Source organism: Rhinolophus hipposideros, assembly GCF_964194185.1.
Source record: "Rhinolophus hipposideros genome assembly, chromosome: 3".
Classification (NCBI taxonomy): Eukaryota; Metazoa; Chordata; class Mammalia; order Chiroptera; family Rhinolophidae; genus Rhinolophus; species Rhinolophus hipposideros.
Genome location: NC_138049.1, coordinates 88478993 through 88494484, shown reverse-complemented (window position 1 = coordinate 88494484; position 15492 = coordinate 88478993). Strand labels below are relative to the sequence as shown.

Sequence of the window (15492 nt, the reverse complement as noted above, 5' to 3'; positions counted from 1 at the left end):
ATTGGAGTGTAATGGCTCTTGAATTAGAAAATGTATATTCTCCATGGTGTATTTAACTCTGTCCAAAGAATTCATTCCAGGAGTCCCATCTTAGCTATTCTATTCCTGCACTTAAGCCAGATAAAGGCATTAACGTTATTCTCTTGAGTTGCCATGAGTCCTGAGTACTTTAGAAAGTAGAATTAGTCAGTTTCATGCCTGGGGTAAGACCCAGGTTGGAAATGGTTGCAGTACCAGAATGTCACCCAGACAGGCAGGTTCAGGTGAAGCTCCAACAATGTCACTGAAACTACGTAACATTTCAGGAAGATAGAAACAGGTTCATCAAATCTCAGTTTGATGAAGAGTTTCAGGTTACTTCATGAAGTGCTATAGGTATTTCTTGACTTGCATGGCCGTTTCTTTCTGTCTCTAAAACATCCTGATTTGTTGTTTGTGGCTTATGTCCCCAGAAGTAATGCTATTTTCTTGGTTGCTGCTGTCAATTCATAGGGTCCCTGACAATTTTCTGTGTCATCTGGGGTGTTAATCATTTTAGATCTTTGTAGTTGAAGAGTCATTTTGACAGAAGAGTACTTGGGAGGAAGAGGGAGAAAAAGGAAATAGATATTCTTGGGGGTATAAATGGAATCATGCCAGAGCAGCAGAGATGTGGTTCAAAGAAGTCTGTCAGTTCATCTGTAGGGATTTTTTGACCATTTAATAAGTGCCTAACACTATGCTAGATACTTTGAAGGCTACAAGAGGAGCGTGAGGCATGGTTTTTGTGCTTAAGGAGTCTGTGATTCATTTGAAGCATCAAATTATTTTTCTCACGTGAAAGAGAAAGAAAACTTTAGACTGTTTAGAGCTAAGTGCTGGGCCTTGAAACACTCGTGGTAGGTGTGTGCCACACAGTTTAGAAAAGGACAACGTCAATGTGTGCTCTTACAGTCGGAGTGTAATTCAGGAGAATCAAGCTGTGTGAAATCTTGAAAGAGGGTTAACATTCAGATGGAGAAGTGTGCATTTCTCGTGGAGAAACAGCTTCGGCAACAACAGAGGCCAAAATCAGAACGGTATATGTGTATGTAAGGCCATGAGGAAATCACTTCGTTCTGCTTCATTTCTTTCCATAGCATGAGGCGCCCCTTCACATATTAATGTGGTTTAATTAATGCGCTTAGACTCTGTCTTCTGCACTGGTTCACAGTGGTCAGCTACATAAGGAATACATAGGGCAGTATTCTAGATTTCCTTTTGCAGTTGAGTGTTTGGAGAAGAAGAAATGAAATCATGAAAACAATTTTCAAGGGTCTGTTCTGTGCTTGGCACAGTTTTAGTGTTGGTGATCCAAAGGTAATCAAGACCCCTGCTTGTATGTAACATATATTCTCTTGGGAGGAGACACATAATAAAAAAATAAATCAAGAAATATATTCTTTTCGGTAGTGAACAATGCTGTGAAGAACAATAATACAGGACAAGGGGAGAGAGAGTGCTGGTTTTAGATAAGGTTAAGGTAAGGATATGATAAAGGTTTTAGATGAGCCCTAAATTTCAGTAGAGAAGACTGGATCACCAAAGACTGGATTCAGTCTTTGCTAATGGAGCTCCGGCTTTATTATTTACACCCATCTCATCCATCTGGCTGTTCCCAGACCATCCATGTCTCTAGAGAGGCAGGCTACTATCCTGGTGCTTCTTTGACCTAGGGACAATGCCTCTGTGACCCTGTCTGATATATAACAGATCACATTGATTGAGCACATGCTGTGTGCTAGCAGTTTAACCTATGCTGACCCTCTTGACAATTTGTAGATAATGGACTTTCGGCCCGTGTCTCATAATAAATAGTAATAAGAATGGCCTTGTGAGACTTGAATTTGGCTCTGTTTTTCTCATGACTTTTTACTTTTTATAATTCTTTTTCATTTAAAAGATATTGTCACAAGACATTTGTGGGAGGAGAAGAGGGAACCACATAGAAGAGGATGTGTAGGTATTGATGCCAATAACCTGATTTATCTACACGGCAGCTCTGTGAAGATTAAGTGCAGCTGTATTAAAATTTTGTCACATGAAAGAAAAAGAAAACGTTATGCCATTTATAATTATGTGGCTGTGATATGTCTCATGATCTGGAGAAACACTGTGTCTAAAGATATTAACTACATTCCACAGGAGGTAATTATAATCCATCTGTGTGTACATGAAGATGTATAGAGATTAAAATTGCTATTGTGTACTGAGCAATTCCTGTGTTCAGGCATTGTACAGTACACTCTACATTCTCTCTCACCCCTGAAACAACCTTAGGAGGGAGATATTCTAGTTTATCGAGGAGAAAATGATGATCAAGTGGCGCACCCAAAGCCATTATAGTTAGTTAGCAAGTGTCAGAGCTGGAGCTGGAGAGTCCTTGTCTGTGAAGAGGGCATGGGGCTGATGAGTTTGGTTTAATTAAGGGCTGTCTTAGAGTGCATATCTAGCCTGGAGTTGGTCCAGGGTGAGATTTCCTATACCTCCTGCTCATCACTTATCTAAGAGTTTGCAGAAACTGGGAGTTTCTGGGACTGACTCTGAATTTATATATATGGTTCCCTGAAACTACTGGAGGCATAGACTCTGGTGGTAGAGGTCAGGGGAGGAGGGAGGTACATAGAACTAGTTTTAATTATTTCACATGCCTACCAAATGGCATATATGGGGGTGGCTGGTTAGCTCTGTTAGTTAGAGTACTATGCTTGTAACACCAGGGTTGCCGGTTCGATCCGTGCATGGGCCAGCTGCGCCCTCCACAACTAGATTGAAACAACTACTTGACTTCGAGCTGATGGGTCCTGGAAAAACACACTTAAAATAAATAAAAGTTTAAAAAAATAATAAAATGCATTATTTAAAAAAACACACACGTATAATGGGTGTCAAATAGCTGCACAGGCCATTAAAACTAGGAAGTGCTTTGCTTTCAGCTGGGATGTAACAGCTCAATTTGGAGCCACCCACCAGCTCATCTAAACTCGAACTCAAAATCCAGACTTGTGCTTATGTGTGTCTGACTAAAAGTGGGGTAATGAATATTTAATGGATGTGGTTGATTAAGAAAACTTTCAAAGCATAAAAAACTAATCACAATCAATTGAAAACAGTATAGATGGTGAAAAGGCTGGGAAATAATGGATGGCCTAGAGGGATAGTGAAGTTCTCAATGCAACCCCCTGTCCCACCCCCACCCCCACCTCCATTGCTGGCCCCAGAACCACCCATGTCTCTAGAGGGCTGGCTGCTATCCTTGTGCTTTTTTGCTTAGGAACAATGCCTTCAAGACCCCCTCTGATATGTAGCAGATTACATTTATTGAACACATATGGTGTGCTAGCAGTTTTACCTGTAGTATCTTCTCTGTCTCTTAAACTTTTTTGTTACCGGAAATTTGAAACAGACAGAAGTAGACAGAATGATATAATAAACCCTCATGTGCCCATCCCCCAACTTCAACAATTATCAATTTAGGGCCAACTTCTTGGTATAAGTCTTACCTCCAAATGATTTTGAAGTAAACTGCAGATAGCATATCATTTTTTATGAGCATTTCAAAATGTATTTCTAAAAGATAAGGAGTCTTTTATAATAATTCTTTAAACTTCACTGCAACCTTACTATAAGTTAGGTATCATTATGTCCTAATTTTATAGATGAAAACAATGAGACACCTGGAGATTAAATTACTTGCCCAAAGTTACCCAGCTTGTAAGTGGCAAAGGCAGGATTCAAACCCAAGTTGCCTGTCTCCAGAGCCCATCCTATTAACAATCATGCTACATGATTGCCACCAGACCCCTCTGCTGTAGCTAATTCTACAAGATGGAATTGGATCCTGGGAGTAGAAGTGCACACTATCAGAAACATGACTATTGATTTCTGTGAATTCAACCACCCAACCATTGCTGCAAACTGGGTCTGTTTAGGTATGTAGGGACAGAATGGCTGTGAAAGGCTTGGAATTGTCATGTCCAGAAATGAAAGAAACAGCCTGAAATATTGGTGGATCCTGTTTGGGCAGCAAAACTGATAAAGTACCATTATTGTGAGAATGTTTGAAATATTGGAGAAACCCATAATGAAAAGGACTTGACAGAAAATGTGACAGTCATTGGGCTGCCAAGGAAGTAAAAGGCTTTTATTAAAATGAATGTTCCATTGGTTTTCTCTCTTGGCATAAGAAATCGGAGTCTTCCCATTGAGTCTTTTCAGTTTGTTTCTAGCACAGCTAATTGTATTTATTTGTCTCCAGAATCACATATCTGCCTCCTCTTGCCTTTTCTTGAGGTCTCTTGCCTGCTGTGTACTACTGTTACTGCCAAAGACATTCTCCTCACCTGGAAGCCAGTTGGCTGACAACACAATAAATGTTGAGAGGCCAACTCTGCCACTGCAGAGATCTGACCTGGTCTCTGGTGTCCAAGCCCCCCTCAGGGGAGAGGGAGAGAGATTATATAAAATCTATGAAAGGAACCACGTCGTTTGCCTTGTATGCACCTGCCTGGTCCATCAGTGTTAAGAACAAAGCAGAAAGCAAGTGAATACTATTGACTGAATACTCTCAAGAAAGCTTTGCTAGTTCAGTTTCAAGAAACTGATTCTCCACTTTCCCTATCAAAACAAGCATTGCATTGATCTTTCTGCTTAATGCTTTCCTTTGGCTTTGGGATCATTGACATTTGCTTGGTTCTCAAACCTCAGTCTCTTTTTCTTCTCCCTCCCCCACGTAGTCCCATCACAGCCATGTAACTGCTGGAGAACTCCCCAGCCCCTTCTTAACCCTCTTGCTCATGGAACACTAAAAGGTGGTACTTATAAGGGTGCAGTTGAGGTACTTGTCAGGAAGAGCTTAGAAATTTCACCTTTGGCTCTCTCTGGGACATGCCAGTGAGGACCTCAGCTGGTATCCTTTTCAGGGAACATCTCATATTTTCTTTAAACATTTATTGTAACTATTGCAAAATAGAATTTTATGATTGATGTGACTTCTGCTTTTTTTGAAAGTTGAGTGGGGGGAACAGTGGACCGCAAGTTGCTTAGGAGTGGCAAATGCAGGGCTCTGTGCCTCCTCCTGAGCCTGGTGTCCCTCAAGAGCCTGCGGCAGACATGGCATATCCATCACAGCACGTCTTCCTCTGAGCTTGGCCCAGGCCTGATGCCTCTCAATACAGGACTCCAAGGAAGCCCTTACCAAACAGGTTGGAACGAGGGTTGAAATCTATTTGCTGTTTTCTAAGTAAGTGGTCTTTAAAGCCCTTCCCGTACTAAAATCCTGTGAGCCTCTCTTGTGGTCACATTAAGTCACTAACAGCGAGGGACCAGCTCTCCTCTTTCACCAAGAATCAGATGAAAGGGAGGGGAAATGTTACCACCCAAGAATGCTAAACCCTTTCTGGAAAGCAGATGACAAGGGGAAATGTTTTAAACGTTCATGATTTATGGAGGACTTGAAGGTCCTGACGCTCCCCTTTCAACCTAAAGTAGGTTTATAGATTTGTTAGTCAGTAAGACTAAATCCATTCATTTTTATGGGAGAAATGGAATGCTTCATGCTCAAGGGGAATATAAAGGAAATGGAAACACAGGGCCTGTCCTTGAGGAGTTCCTAATCTGATATAGCAGTTACATTAAGCTGAGTTGATATTCAGTGTAGTTTAATGAGATGCAAAAGCAAGAAACTTACTGCCTAGTTATAATTAACTCACTCTCAGATAACTAACAATTGTCTTTATTTTTGAAGAAGTTTGGAGGGTATTCAGATAATGCCTATAAAGAAACAGGATTTCCTTGACAGAAGATGTTTTAAGTATCCCTACGACATTACAAATAATATACTGGGCTCTAGGAATGGCTTGGGCCAGTCTGTAGTCACCAGAAATCATTACCTTCTGGTAAACTGTGTGGGCAAAAGCTGCACGGGCTGCTCCAGGAAGACTGACAGAGGATGCCAGGCTGCTGTCTGCGTGATTAAGGGCACAAGTGTGGTTTTCTCTTGTTTTAATCAGCAGAACATTCTTTTGCAAGAAAAAGTCAAATCAATGCTCATTTTGGAATGCCCTGATTCACCAGCAAGCATTGGCAGAGGTAGTTTTCCATTTCAGGAGTCTCAACTAGATATTGGGGGAGTAAGGGGTGGGGAACCGAGCATTAGATTGGCCAAGTATTTTAAAGGTATTATTTAAGAATCAGGTTAGGTTTAGAATTCCCCTTCCCCTTAAGTGTGTACTTTCATCTAGCAATGCATATTGAAAAATTATACTTAAGCTGAAGTAACTTCTGGCTTACTATTATTCTTTACATTCTCCATCTTTTTGGATGTCATATGAAAAGGGTTAAAAAACAAACAAACATTGTTTGCCTTTGTTTTGGGGGAATTACAAAGTAGTCCGAAGTAGCTGAATTCTCCAAAGGGGATGAATGGCTGGTGAGGCTGAAATAGCGAGTTGGGGAATAATTACAACTTTTCAGTAGATACTACAACCCTTTGTCAAAGACAGCGCTGGGGTGGTGGAAATTAAACTGCAAGTGTTGACCTTGAATTTTCTGTAACAATAAGCACTTGTCTCTTCCCAAGACCATATGACCTGTGGAACTTGCCAGAATAGCTTCTGGCTGGCACTGTATCTTTTGTTCTCTAAAGACACCCTGGGGACTTTAAAATGCACCCTTTCGGGTTAAAATCATCTTATTTAAAAGCATCTTATTTGAATGTTAACTCAGTGGTAAACATGTATTGATGGCTATTATTCACTGAATAAGCTTAAAGCTTGGAAAGTGATACTTTCTGGACATGCAGTCATCTTGTCCTAGGCTTGTAATTACATTCGTGGTTGTCTTTTTTCTTTTTCAACATTAATTCAGAAATCTCAAATTGTTGACTTTTATTATTCTCAGTTTACAGATGGCACTACTGGTGCCAGAAGGATTATGGTTTATTTTGAAATATGTGTTTCAGTTAATTGGATAATAGTAGGATTTGGGCCTTCTGTCTTCCAGCTCACTTTGCCTCCAAAATCAATACAACCTCAAAGAAGAAAAAGTTGTGCGTTTTTAAATAATGTTTACTATAATGGATGTGTCTTACTGACATTGATGACAGTATCTACTATAATATAGCTTTGATTAATCAAAGTCTTCAATTATGCCAATTTTTACTGACATAGTCCACTTAGAAAAGAAAAGAAAAACACATCAAAGCACAGGAAAATAAAATCCTATCAGAACATTTAAGAACAACTTCCTAGTTGGGCCCTAGGCTCACCAGAGAAACCTTCCAATCTTCTTGACCCTTGGTTAGTACTGCATGATCCAAGCTGCATTGATCATTGATATACGGAAGGAGATGAAGAACCTAGATAGTTTGGAATTATCAAAATTATTTTCACTTACACATTTAGGAAAGTGAACGAGTATGTTTTAGAATGATTTTCAGGAAATGAGGTTGAGACAACATTTCCTGAATCGTGCAAAAGTTCAGGTCACGGCATCTGGAGTAAAGCTTCCTGGGTACAAATTTTGGCTCCACTGCTTCCTGTCTGGGTGACCTTGGGCAACTGGACAGAAAGGCAAAAATGAGGTATAGGTGACATCCTGGGAATGAGGTAAAGCACCCCGAGACTTCAGAAGGGTGGAGGGTAATTCGCAAGACAATAAGAACAGCAGAAGTTCAGTAATTAGATGTTTGCCCTGCCCTATAGATAGATTATAAAAAGTTCTCTCTGGGAATAACTGTTATTATGAAGAGTCCCTAATTTATATATTTTAAGGGAGAGATAAAAGTTTCTCTTGAGCCCACAAAGTCTGAATTGTCTTAAAATAGTCCACGTACAAAGTAGCACGTCATGGGGAAGCCTGTTCTGAACACTTCAACTCCATTTCATAGAGTTGTGAGGAATAAATGAGTTAATAACATGCAAAGACTTAGAACTATGCCTATCATAGAATAAGTGCTCAATATATTGTTATAATTATTACTGGTGACTAAAGTGGAGTACCAGGTTAAGATGAAGGAAAAATCTCTCTGGCTTCTGGCTTGAGCACCTGGGTGCAGCCGTTTACTGAGATAGGAACAAGGAGCATGGGACAGAAGTAGGTTCAGCAGAGGAAGCTCAATTCTCTCTTGGTTGTGTTCATTTTGAGGTATTATTGTTACAAATGAGCAGATATCAAATGGGCATCAGATAGACCCCTGGCCAGAGAATAACTAACTAAGTTTTCCATGTGCTGCAATACAGATTCTGTCCTTGGTTTTGTTACAGATTTCTTGTGAGCTCTCCAGAAAAACTAAGTTCCATGTACTTCAGAATTTTCATCTGAATGGTATTGAACATAATAATGGCACATAGCAGACATTCAACAAATATTTGTTAAAGGTATACTTGCTTTCACAAGGTCCTAAATAGTTTGAATAAAGGTAATGTGTATGTGTACACACACACACACACACACACACACACACACAAACACACACACATAAATTCAAAGCCAGATTGATATTTTGACATAGAAACAAGGAAAATAAAGTATACTTCCAGTGTATCTTTCTTTCACAATTCATTTATTCATTCTGACAATGTATATTTACTGAGCATTTACTCTATGCCAAGTACTGTTCTAGGTGTACGGGATACATCAACGAACAAAATAGACAAAGATCCCTCTGCTAGTGGGGCTTATGTTCTGGATAAACAGTAGGACTAGGGAGGACAAACAATAAATATAATAAATAAAAATAATATGGTAACATCACTGAACCCAATAGGATGGCTACAATTAAGAAAACAACCCCAGATAATAGCAAGTTTGATATGGGTTCAGAGAAATTGGAACTCCAGTGCACTGTTAGTGAGAATGTAAAATGGCACAACTGCTATGGTCCTCACAAGAAGAAAAATAGCATAGAATTACCAATGATCCAGAAATTCCACTTCTGAATATGTATCAGTAAGAATTGAAAGCAAGGTCTTAGAGAGATACTTACATACCTATGTTCATAGCAGCATTATTCACAATGGCCAAAGGTGGAAGCAACCCAGTGTTCATCAATGGATGAGTGGATAAACAAAATATAGCATATGCATACGACGTATTAATAATATTATTCATTTTTAAAGAGTAGGGAAATCCAGACACATGCTGCAACTTGGATGAACCTGGTGGACATGATGCCGAGTGAAATAAGCCAATCACCAAAAGACAAATACTGTCTGATTCTGCTTATACGAGGTATCGAGTAATCAAATTCATAAACTGAACGCAAAAGGGTGTTTGCCAGGCGTTGGAGGAAGGAAGGAATGGGAAGTTTTTGTGTCATACGTATAGCGTGGTCATTTTACAAAATGAACAGAGTTCTAGAGGTTGGTTGCATAACAGTGTAAGTATACTTAACGCTACTGAACTGTACATTTAAAGGGGGTCAAGATGGGAAACTAGGTTAGGTATATTTAACCACAATTGTAAAAAAAAAAAAAAAAAGCATGAGCAAAAATATATTAAGTCACAAGGTGAAAAGTACTACAGAGAACAGAAAAAATAAAGCAGAGTGAGGGGGCTCTAAGAGTGCATCTAAATGCAGTATTGGATCAGTAGGGCAGTTGAGAAGGTGACATGTGAGCAAGGACCAGGGGTTGTTTGTCTCGTGGCTGCTGTTATAATCTGTGTCTAAATCTTCCAGGGTCCTGAGGTGGTGTGTGGCGGTGCTGGAGGAATGATCAAGTGATGGATATCTGTAAAGTTTACGTTGGTGGGCAGCTGATGCAGAAACTATGGCCGTGGGCATTTTAGCTGGATTGGAAAAACAATCCGGACACTCAGGTAGCACTTGCACAGATTATAATCAGATGTCATCTGAGACTTGAGGTTACGTTACAGTAAAGAAAAATGGTTGTTTTTCTACTTGGCCCTTTCTAAAATCAAACTCTGTAACTTAGAGATGACAATCAGGAGTTTGACTTTTTAATTCGTCCTAAGTTTGCATATTGTGGTGTAAGCCATTTCCAATACGAATTTTAAACTCCTTCTTAAGACTACAATTTTCAAGGCTTCAGCTGACCTTTCTGTCAACCCATAACTGGGAGGGCAGCTCAAGACTACTTATTTCAGTTATTCTTCATCAGGTAGGTCATATGGCATGGAACTGTGAGCTGCTTATAAAAAATCCTGTGACCTGGACATGCTTTATTACTAATTTATGAGGCTGGGATAAGCAGGCATCAATTTGCCATCATTTAAGCCATACTTTGTATACATGAAAAAAGTGAAAAAGGTTTGCAGCACTGGATTCTTGAACTGATTTTTTCACATCTTGTTTTGTAAACTTTTCCATATCTAATAAGAAAGAAGTATAATGAACATGAATCTCTACTTTGGAATCAGGAGGAAGTCCCTCGCTGTGTCCCCACCCCAATGCCACTGAGCTTGGAGGGGAGTAGGCAGGCACCTTTGCCCCTCTTCAGCCCTGTCTCTGGCCAAGGATTCTGAAGCTATACTACTGGCCGTTCAGAGCACACATGGCTGCCTGTGACTCCCTCCCCACGCTAAAGTTGTACAGTAATTGGTAAGGTCTCAGGATGAGGTGGAGGGAGAAGGAATAGATTTCCTCTGTAAGTCCTGTCTACACCAGTGGCAATAAACTTTTGATTGCCTAGAAAACTAGCCTAGCACCAATCTCAAAAATGCCCGTCCTCCCTGTTTTTCAGTAATCTTCTTATCTGCCCAGTGTTTGATTTCTTTTCTGAACAAAATTCTTACAAGATTTTTAGCATAAATGTAGTATTTTAGGTGCTTTGACAGTAAAGAGAGGAGGAAGGATATTTTCCTTGACCTCTACGCATAAGCAGCTGCCTACATTCAGTCATTTAGCCCCAGGTGGTCAAGATCAGAGGGTCCCCCTGTACCTCCAGTTTCTCCCAACATAGAGTGTCCATGATAGAGATGGGTTGCTCTTTACCCGCATGGTGAAATGATAATACATGTCAATGTAGCAGCAATCAGGTCTATACTATTGTCAATAGCTATGTGTCATTAGGTGGTGATAGCAAAAGATGGAAAACTCTACATTCAACAGAATTCATTGAGGGTCCACTCTGGGCATATATATGTGCTGGGCTCTAAGTGGGGATGAGAAGGAATTTAATACCATGTGACACAGTACTTGCTTTGTGTCCCTAGTAGGACATAAGAAACCTGTCCTTCTAGAGATATATTAAAAGTACCGAAACAACTACAAAACCTACAAAACCGAGGACAAAGTTATAGGTAATGGCATAATTTAAGTGATACAAACTGAAGTTTGCAGGACAATGGATGGAGGCTATTGCTTTGACTGGGTGAATCGGCATGCATGGAAGAATTGGCATCTAAGAGGTACCAGGAGGGACGGATAAAGTTTTCTGAGGTAGAGATCGGGAAGAGGGAACAGCTCAAGCAAAGAATGAAGAGGAATCCCCTTCTAGGCATATACTCAAGAAAACATGTACAAGCTACACCAGAGCCTTTTTTGTCACAGCCCATATCTAGAAACAACCTGCATGGCCAGCCATGGGAGGACAGACAGATAAATTGTGGTATTTGGAAAGTATTCAGCAGAGAAAATGACTCAAGTAGAGAATCATGTCACAATTAATGTGCAGAAAACACAAAGCACACATTAAATGAGAGAAAGGCTGCAGCATGTTAGGCACCAAATTTATATAAAGGTTAAAAATATACAAAATGTATATTTATGGAGATTTAATTTCATGATTTTATTATGTCATTACATGTAGTTGTATAATTGTAAGACTGGCATAATGTTTTCATGTGAAAACATTAGTGGGAATGAAAAACACCAAAGTCAGTGTGTAGAGACTGGTGCTGGGGTGGAAGGGAAGGGAATGGGTGGACGCAAGAGGCTAGGTTTCAGTTGTATCTGTTTTATAAACATAGATACATGTATACATACATACACTCATATATGTATACATACATGCATACATATTTTTTTAAATCTGAAGTAAATATGACATGTTAAGAGTTAACAAACAGCTGTTTATGGTATTATCCTCTATACTTTTCTGTATTGTAGAAGTATGTCATAATTTCAAAATAAAAAAGGAAGTCACAGGACATATATAGGAATAGCAAATGGTGTAGATCAGTGTTTCTCAAAGTTTAATATAACCTTTGCTGAAATATATATATATATTATTTTTGGAATCAGGAGATTCATGACAGTACTTTAATATGTGGTCTTCACCCTGATGTGTTTACTCTGTTTTGTTCTGCATAAAATCAAGCAGTGGGTGATATTTGAAGATGCCCATTGGGACGAGGGCATGGTAGGCTTGGCTGCCAGCCTCAGGAATGTGAGCTTCAGTTGGCAAAGAAGGGAGAACTACCAGCAGCTTCGGGACATATGCATATCATCATCTGACCTGAACGTTAGCCAAATCAAATAAGACGGAACTGGGGCCAAAGATTGGAGGATATCACCATAGTATAAACTGGGACAGAATATAGGTACATGGGGGAAGTGAAAAGAAGGAATAGGTTTAGGATATGTTGCAATTAAATAAAAAGGATTTGCTGACTGGGATTTGAGGGAAGCAGGAAGAAAAGGAGAAATTTTACTTTGCTTTCACTGCTTGGTGACTTGGGAGATTTTGGTCACACCAATAACTAGAATTAGGTACAGCGGAAGTTTGATTTTATTCATACAATGCTTACGGTGCTGATGGGACATCCAGATAGGTGTAGTGAGGTCTTGGTCGAGGATTAAAAGGCATGAATTCATGGTGGTCTCATATTGTTTGATTTTTCAATAGCAGTACATAGTACCTAGTGAGGAAGAAAAGAGTAGTTAGGTGTAATCAAGGTGGGGCTAGGCAGGTCCACTCAGGGATTTGAGGGAAGGGGTGAAGGGTAAGGAGTGCTGGCCAGGGTAGAAATAAAATGGCTGGCCCTGGATCCAGTTTGTGTTGGGATGGCAGTGGAGACAAATGAGGCAGGTGGACCAAGAGAAGAAAGGCTGGAGGACTGGAGGCTATGGGGAACTTAGATTGTGTTAGCAGATGTGAGGAAAACAGGACAGGACGAAGTCGGGAGTGTTGTGGTCAGAAAGGAGGAACTTCATTCAAATCTAAGATCTTGGACTTAAAGTAACCATGAGTGATAAATACTCACCACCGGAGTAGAACTTGCAGGCTAGGCAGGTGGGTGGTTGCAATATAATGGAGATGAAAGCTGTGTGATGGTTCACAGTTACTGATCCGAATTGAGTAGGCTGACTTTTCAAACAAAGCTCCCCTTTGGAATAACAGGATTTTTAACCAGATCAGCTACTCATTATGAATGACTACTTCAAATTATAGAAAAGGACACAGTGGGGAGTGGAGAGGGGTCTTCAGGTGTCCCTTTAAGAGAGACCTCATGGAATGTTCTGGGGAGGTGGCTTAGATAATATACCTATAATGTTATAGTGATCCAGGATTCCTAGTCTGTCATCAGCTCAGAGGCAGACAGGCACTCACTTCCCATCTAGCTCTTCCCTTTCCATTCATGTTTGATGGGCTTTCTTTTTCTGAGATGGGGGTGGCTGGGTTCGTGGGACACAGAAGACAGAAACAGTGGGGTCTGCCCATATCTTAGGACTGATTTGGGTTAAAGCTTTGCATTCTCTGTGCTTCAGTTATTCTCACAGTCAAGTAACACAAACTAAAAACTTTGAAAAATTTTTTTGAGGAACTGCCTTGTGCATCTCAATGAATTTCACAATTTATTGTAAAGGAACGTGCACGCACAACCAGTTATTGGATGTGCTTGATGCAACAGGACGTATTTAATTCTGCTTATGGCTGTCGCTAAACTTCACAGAGATTTTATCTGAGCCTGAATGTGAGACAGAAGCAGGCTGGGCCAGGCATAGAGAAGTCCAGTTATTATTGGCAATGCGATGTGTGTGGCTTGTTCAGGGAACCAGGACAATCATTTCTGCCTTCTTCTCTGCAACAAGAGTGAAAAACTAGGTTCCTAACTCCTGTTCCAATGTTGTTGTTGTTTTTCCCCGTCTGCCCTCTCTATTTCCGGCATCTTTGCTTAAGCATTCTTGAGCACAAAAATAACAATGGTAGGAGGAGATGGATAAGAAGTGAGCTGGTGATTGGAAATCCAGTTAATTTAAATACTGTTATGGATACCTGCCATGTAGATGAACCCCGCACGGATAAAAAACATCCAACTCAAATGTTTCCTTTTGAAACATGCCTCCCATTTTAATTATCTCAGATCTTACTGGTTTTGTGTTTAGATTCAAAGAGGGCCAAAGGAGAGTCTTATTTCGTTTTGTGTTTGAACAATTATGTATTGACACATTCTGGGGCACCTTTACTCTGATAGTGGCTGATAGGAGAAATAAAGGATGGGTAAGTCCATGTTCCTATCTCAAGGAGCTTTCACCCTGATACATAGGAGACACCAAGCTGTCTACACACCCAGCAGTGAAGTGGTGTGCGAATCTGGATGTTCTGTTACCAAACACGGGGAATAGGTAGGAAAGTGTTCAGGGAAGAAAGAAACCAAGATGGCGGAGAAGGCATCTTCATGGCCAACGTGGAATTGAACTTACTAAGGTCTTGAGGATATCCAAAGAGAATCTGAGAATGAAGTAACTTACTTGATTCTTGGTAGCAAATAAAAAGTCTGGGTCTTGGGACCACCCAGAGAGTACACTGCATTAGCTGCAAAAGGGTTAACTTTTCATAGCTAGGGAAATTGCATTCCTTACAGAGTGCTCCAACCCAAACTTAATTTGTTATCAGATTCTTCTGCTATGGGAAGTACATTTTCAAGATTGATTTCCGGCCAGTGGAAATCTCGCGTCAGGGTTCACCTCAGCTGGCCCAGGTCCCAGCCGGTTTGTGGATGGTTGCTGCAGCCAAGAAGCTGAGCTACTGAAGCCAAACCATGCTAATGAAACCTGTAGTTACACCCTTAGGGAAAGTCCTGGGAGACTCGTGTCCCTAGGCTTTAATTAATAAGTGTTTCGGATAGCAGTGCTTATCTTTACCCAAACAAGAAGTCTCTGAAGAAAAATGATCATCACACACCCAGCTAACCTGCTGACTGACCTTAGACTGCTTAGTGTGTTCTGAACTGTTCCCAGCATCTCCGAATTCTCCCACTAGAATTAAATACAGATACTGTTTATTGCATTTGGAAGGTACATTCTGTGTCTGTGATGATGCATTTGGGAAACAATACCTGCTTACGTGAGGAGATTAGCTGAGATGTGGGAAGTAAAGAAAATTCAGGAATCCCAGCTGGAAAGTTCCAGCTGGAGAAAGAGAAAAAGGCACTCGGAGGAAATAATGCTCTGCTCATCTTCCCCAGGGCACCGCAGCAAATTAAGATTGTCTTTTCTGTCTCCTGTCAGTATTATGGGGAGTTACAGGGGGAAAAATTCAGAGCCCAGAAGGTGACATGTGTTCCTGG

At 40.4% G+C, this 15492-nt stretch overlaps 1 protein-coding gene across 2 annotated transcripts in view; it reads left to right on the top strand.

Moving 5' to 3' along the window:
- PAQR8 (progestin and adipoQ receptor family member 8) overlaps positions 1–15492 on the top strand; it is a 34670-nt gene that overhangs the window by 6037 nt on the left and 13141 nt on the right. Inside the window, exons 2-3 of one of the 2 annotated variants that reach the window (XM_081037851.1) lie at positions 9138–9249; positions 9698–9837. The exons of the other annotated variant lie outside the window; for it this stretch is intronic. The gene's annotated coding sequence lies outside the window, so the exon portion shown is untranslated. The remainder of the gene's footprint in view (positions 1–9137; positions 9250–9697; positions 9838–15492) is intronic. 2 annotated transcript variants of the gene reach the window in all.